This window comes from Lipotes vexillifer, unplaced genomic scaffold (genome assembly GCF_000442215.2).
Source record: "Lipotes vexillifer unplaced genomic scaffold, Lipotes_vexillifer_v1.1 scaffold252, whole genome shotgun sequence".
Classification (NCBI taxonomy): domain Eukaryota; kingdom Metazoa; phylum Chordata; class Mammalia; order Artiodactyla; family Lipotidae; genus Lipotes; species Lipotes vexillifer.
The window spans coordinates 1,615,726-1,622,593 of NW_006773367.1; the positions used below are offsets into that span (position 1 = coordinate 1,615,726).

General features: G+C 41.5%; 1 protein-coding gene across 2 annotated transcripts in view; it reads left to right on the forward strand.

Annotated features, from left to right (window-relative positions):
• Positions 1-6,868, forward strand: part of AOPEP (aminopeptidase O (putative)) — a 318,679-nt gene that overhangs the window by 51,952 nt on the left and 259,859 nt on the right. The gene's annotated exons all lie outside the window — the stretch shown is intronic.

Genomic DNA, 6,868 nt, shown 5'->3' on the forward strand with positions numbered 1-6,868 from the left:
TGCCAATTAATTTCTATGCTTTTGAACAGCTGTCATTTGTGGTGTTTTCCCTGAAGGCTGCACACATTCTTAGTGAAACCCATGAGTAGAAAAGAACTGACCAGAACATTTGCTTTTGATCTTTACTATATACGTATACTTTTTAAAAGCTGGCTGGTAGTTTTAATCCTTGAGGAGGTCTGAGAAGGTCATTTAGACTGTTTATCCTATATTCATGAAGATAATGGGAATGTAAAAGCTAGGATCATTATATATATTTGGTTATGTGCCTCATGTAATTGTCTTGGCTGTCTATATATAGAATTTGTCTTAACAAGGGGTCTTCTTTGGTCCCCTTGAAGAGACTGCTGGACCTAATTTGAGTGGAATTACTGGCAAAGGAAGGGTCGTTCGTTAAATGTTTCTGACTTGTACACCGTTTTGAGGGACCGTGTTTACTTGGGAGTTTTTAGCACTTTATGAGAGTTGCAGTTTTTCAGGGCATGTTTGCTAACAGTTCCATGTTCTGACCTGAGGGAACCAGAGGCATAGTATTTTTCATACAGAGAAACTTATTTATTTTCTATAGCTCCTTTCTGGTATCAGTCTGCCAAAACCAGAATTTGTTGACCTGTGGGCCAATCTATAAAGCTTTTCTTTTTAAGTTTGTGTGCCCAAGCTGTGTGTTTGCTTCTTTTTGAGATATTTAAATTGACTTAAACATGCCTAAATCTGTTTTTTTTAACGTAGTAAGCCTAAGTACCCTACGGCCAAATGGTACTGGGCACAAATGTCAAAAACTGTGATGGTGATAATAACTTAGCAGGAACAAGACTGCTTTTATGCTTAAAAACAGGAGAACCGTACATTAAAAAATTTGTGGTTGGTTGTCAAATACCATTTTTTTCCTTCTTTTTAGACTGTAGAAATAGTCTGCCCTGGTCTAGATGTTTTCCTGGGCTTAGTTACCTCTCTCTGTATTTGAACAGTGGAGGGGGGATTGTGGTATCTTCCACTGCCAGTTGGGGGTACGGAGGCACTGTTTTTCCTAACTCTGACCTAAATTGATTCCACTTGCTTGGCTTGACTCTCTCGGGATCCCCACACCTTGAGCCACATGCAACTGAGTGAGGTTTATGACTCAGCTGGCTCCTGGGGCCCTGTTGCCTTACTTATGGTCAAGTCTTTTCTTGGGGCTCTATAAAGCAAACTGAAACAAAAATGACAGTCTTGTAGGTCAATTCTGTACCCTAAAGAGGAGTAGAGAAACCCCAAGTCTAGTAGGAGCCACTCAAGAAGACGTCTAAGAGAAAAACAAATACCGTATGCTAACACATATATATGGAATCTTAAAAGAAAAACAAAAAAATGGTACTGATGAACCTAGTGGCAGGGCAGGAATAAAGACGTAGACATAGAGAATGGACTTGAGGACACGGGCTGGGGAGGGGAAAGCTGGGGCGAAGTGAGAGTAGCGTCGACATATATACACTACCGAATGTAAAATAGTTAGCTAGTGGGAAGCAGCAGCATAGCACAGGGAGATCAGCTCGGTGCTCTGTAACCACCTAGAGGAGTGGGATAGGGAGGGTGGGAGGGAGGCTCAAGAGGGAGGGGGTATGGGGACATGTGTATGCATATGGCTGATTCACTTTGGTGTACAACAGAAACTAACACAGTATTGTGAAGCAGTTATACTCCAATAAAGATCTATTAAAAAAAAAAAGACATCTACACTGAAATTTGCCATTGTCCTATTAGTTGTAATGGATTCCTTGGTAAATTAAATGCTTCTTTCCTGAGTCCACATTTTATAAACATGTATGTAAGATCATAAATTCCATACCTCTGGATTTCTTTAGTGACTAGGTCTTAATCATAATGAATAACATTTTACATAAACTTAGTATTCTTTTTTAGTAGATGACATTAAGCAGTCCCACATGAACTAAAATGGGTGAATTATTAATAAAAGTTTTAAAAACTTTTGGGATAATATCCATAATGATTTCACTGTATTTTACATATTACATATCATAACCTTAAAACTCTCCGCTCTGAGTCTGTTTTTGAGCCTGATTCTGATATTCCAGTAAAGCAAGAAAAAAACATTTGTACAATTTGAATGTATGATAATGACAAATCAATTTATAACAAAGTAAATAATAAAACAACAACTGTTTAGAATTTAGAGTGTTTTTCAAACATAGCAGTAAGTAGAACATTTATCAGTACTGCACTTCATGATTTTTGTCACCTTTTAATATACTAGGAACTGTTACTTATCAACCCCTCCAGGGGAGAGATACTTTCATTCTATTCTGATTTTAAGAAAAATGACTAGTTTGCCTCTAAGGCACTATTCACAGTTCCATTCCCATCCTTTTCTCATTTTGTAAATGTGGGCTTTCTGTTTTTGTTTCATTTTACTTTTGCCTTCTATAAAGGCTGAATCTGCCATATGAGGAGCTGTGGAGTGTACATTTCTTGGATTGAGTAATATGGTATCTAAACAAAGATAAGAATGCATTTTAAATGAGTCTGTAATGTATAGAACAACTCTCTTCATGTTGGTGTAATTAGCATTCTGTCATTTTCATTGTGTCCTCTTATTTTCTCAAATGTCTCAGCCAGGCATTGACTAGTAAGCCTAATTTCCTAGGTATTGCGAAATTCATGAAAGGAGTTCGTCATCCTCCTTACACTCTTTGTTATAATAATAATAATGTTAATGGAATAATATCCTGGAATCAGATTTATGACAGTTGTCTCAAAATTAACACCTCAGTCTTACCTCTGTGTATGTTTGTAATAAGTGCTTTGCTCCACCATTTGTCTTTCAGCGGTTCACAATTACATGTCACGGGGTGTAATTAGGTTGGCAGAACTACCTTGCTGACATCGAAATATGTTCTTGTTTTTTTTCCTCCTCTATTTGAATTGGAAGAATCTTCTGCAAATCATTTCAGAGTGGTTTTATGTATAGAGCATTGAATAAAAAAGCCATGTCCTCTATGGTTGTGCTTCCCCACTCTACCATTCACGTGTAGTTTCACCCCAGTTCTTCTTGTAAAACTGGGGACAAAAAAAAAAAGGCAGCAGTGTGGTTGATGACAGGTGACCAATTCTGCTTTGATCCTTTTCCCTCTGGTTCTGTACCAGATTGTCTCGTTCATCAGTTCATTTGTTTGTTTATTTATTCATTTATTCATTCTTAAAGTTCTATTAAGCGCATACTGTGTGCCAGGTAGGATTTAAGATGCTGAGTCTACAAGGGTGAACAAGGTTGATGAAATCTCTGTCATTACAGGACTTACATTCCAGTCAGGGGAGAAAATAGTATACATGAAAACAAACAATTAAGATGTGTGCTATGAAGAAAACATAGCCACATTAAGTGACAGAGTAACTGGGGACCAGTAGCATCGTTAGGGTGAAGAGGCAAAGGCTTCTTTAAAGAGCGACTTTTGCAGTGAGACTGAAGAACAGGAAGGAGCCACTCTCATGGTAATCTGGTGGGAAAGCAACTCAGGCTGAGGGAAGTTCAAGTCCAAAGGCCCCAAGGGAACCGTTGTAATGGGCTGGAGGGGCAGAAAGAAGGCCAGCATGACTAGAGGGCAATGAGCTTTTAGAATGGCTTTCCTTAGACTCATTTTGGGCACCAGGAAATGCCATGGTCCTGCAGGACCTGGGTCACCTGAGCCACCCGTACACCCATTTGAGGAGAGTGAGGGAGAGCCACTAAGAAAGGGCAGAGGTTGAGCAGAGATTGATGGTTCCACGCAGTCCTGTGCATATGGAGAGAGTTGTCAGAGAGGTCAAATCGTTTCTTGGCTTTCTGGGGACCAGTGGTGCCATAGCATCTTGTGACTGACTGACTGGAGCCTGACTTGGCTTAGCATCTACTGTGCTTGAGCAGAATTCTCCATTGAGGGGGCATCAGAGCACTTGGCACCCAGACTGGCAACTCTCCCCAGTGGCTGCTGGTTGATTTCTTGCAAGCTTTTTTTTTTAACACAACAGGTCACAAGGAGGGAGGCATTATTTATATGTTTGCTCAGCCTAATTTTTAAGGTTTTTAAAGACTGAACAAAAATAGGACTGATAGGTAAAGAACATAGAGAAATACTTATCATTTACTGAAATATCTTCAGTGCACTTCCCAGTGGAGCAAAACTATAAAGCTCTCAATTACACATGACTTGTTCTTAAGAGATTGGATTGTGCAATAAAATGCTTCAGAATGCTTGTAAGAGTTGCTGACTATTGCATGCCCAATTTTCTTAAGTGCCTCAATTTGCGAATAAGCCGGTGTGCACATACATGCCCAAGAATGAATGTAACGAGCTCTCTCCTTCCACCTCCTCCTCCTGGGGTTAGACAGGGTATTGCCCCGTTTATTCTTCTCTCTCAGCCAGTGTGTAATAGAATAAGCAAAACATAACATGCTTGTACAAAGGGCCTGTTGTTTTCAGCCTTCTAATTGTGCTCCTTTCTGTTGGGGAAGGACGTTTTTTGTCATTATCTTAAGTAGCAAGGTTTCACAGTTTGGGGAATTTTTCATTACTTGTTCTTTGTTAGCTTCTACTTGAAGTTTTGGCTCCCCTAAACCAAAAACCTGCTGTACATCTCGACAATCCTCTTGTAAATTTCAGGGGCTGTGACCCCTTGATTTCAAGGCAGGATGCAACCATAGGGATTGTTTCCTTGGGGAAACTGATTTTGAGCCAGAAATAAGTGTACCTTTCCGTTCACCAGGGTTGCCAGCTCCTCTGCTCTCTCTGATGTGCTGTGGATTTTGGGGTCTATGTGTGGGTTTAAGTTCTTTGTTATTGTTGTTGTTTGTTTCCCAGACTTTAATAAATTCTTCTTTCTGCATGGATTGTTTTAAAAAGTATCTTGAAGGAGCACTTCTTTCCCTGTTTTCCTCTATAACTCTTTTCTGTTTTTACACACAGGTGGGTGTGAATGATAGAAAGCAGCTCATACCTTCTTTTTTTCCTGTAAAATTTTAATCCTTTGTTTACTGGCACCCCTGCCATTGCTGGAGCAATGAGCAAATAGGATACGTTGTGAGTAGCAAGGTCCACAGGTCCACAGGAGGGGGCTCAGGCCCCCTCAGTGCTTCCCCTTTGTTGCTTTCTTTGTGTTTATTTCTCCACTCTGTTTTCTGTTTCTATTTTTCTTCTTAAGAAAATTACCTGACTTTATTTTCCTCCTGTCTTATAGAGAAGGGCTTTCCCCTTCAAATGTATTCTGGTTCTTTCATTTTTCTTTCTTGAAATAGAAACAGGTATTCATAAGGCGATGTTCTTCTGGGACTCTGGAAGCCCTTGACTGTGATTATTTGGTTAGTTTTGACAATATCACTCTGTAGTGATTGAGACAGGAGTGAAAAGGTGTGCGTATGCTACATTCTTTACAGCGCAGGTACAGAAGAATATATGATGTCCCCAAGTCACTTAGAGCTGGGAAGTCAGAGACAGAAATAAAAGGGCCTCATCCTGGGATGGCTGTCAGAGCCTGGGGTTCAGACTTAGGCAAGACTTATCTTGTAACCCTCTCTGAGGTATATATATTTGCTTCAAGGTGCCCCTGTAGAATCACAGTGTCATGGAGTCTAGTTGAAGATCAGTGTTCACTATGGGCTCTCTTTGAGGCAACCGTAGAATCTGGGTACCGGGCAAATTCCTGGATCACATGAGTATGTTGGGGCCAGATTCTCTGTATGGAGGAACAGCAGGCAGAGTGAACTCACAGCTTTTGGTTTAGCCAGAATCTTCTTCTTGCCATCAAACAGCTGTGCTGCTTGTCAGATCCCGAAGTAGCATTTTATCACCATTTTACTACTATTCCTCGCCCTCTGAAAGATTGCACTTAAGTGTTTTGTCTTCTTTGAACTGTTCTCCACACACATAGACTGAACAGCCCTACCTTCAGAGGACACTGCTGGGGTCCTTCTTCCAGAGAAGTTGTCAGGCCTTTGAAAGGCCTTCCTGAAGCAATCATCCATCTCCCTGCATTTGTAATCTTCTCTCTCTATCGATGTCATCATAGGCCCCTAACCTTTTCCAGCCCTTGAGCCTGAGACGGCCAGTTGGCCCTACTTTTCCATTTTTCCATTGCAGAGAAAAGCCTTGTATTTTTTTCTCCTCTCAGTTATTTCTCCACAGAAGCACCATTACTGAATAGAACATACATTCCTTGGGTGAAAAAGTACCATGGAATTGAATGTGCAAAGTTGTCTGAGTTGGAATATTACCAGTCTTGCGCGTTCTCACTCCTTGAAGCACTTCACAGAGTGAGCGAATGCTCCTGGCTTCTGGACTGTGTTGTGTGTGCATGTGGCCACGGAGCGGTGTATGTATTTCTCTTGGGGCTAGACTCCTTTTAGGGAAAACACCAACTCCGGAAACAGTTCTCAAGCAAGGCACACATCTATGAATAGCTCTGCTCAAGGGAACATTGCCTCTGTTGTATGATAGCCATCGTGCATCTGGAACCCACCACCGTCTGAGCCCCAGAAGGCTGTTTGCTTAAAGCGGGTAAGAGATTGCCTTGTCACTTTGCCCACCCCCAGAATGTAATTGGAAGAGTATCCCAGCTACTTTTCTTAAAAAGAAGCATTAACTTTAAAAGGCCAAAGATGTGAGGAAACACTCCTTTAAAAGTGTGTTGCTTTTTTAAAAATTGATTACTTGGGCTTCCCTGATGGCGCAGTGGATGAGAGTCCGCCTGCCGATGCAGGGGACGCGGGTTCGTGCCCCGGTCCGGGAAGATCCTACATGCACGGCTGGACCCGTGAGCCATGGCCGCTGGGCCTGCGCGTCCGGAGCCTGTGCTCCGTAACGGGAGAGGCCACAACCGTGAGAGGCCCGCGTACCGCAAA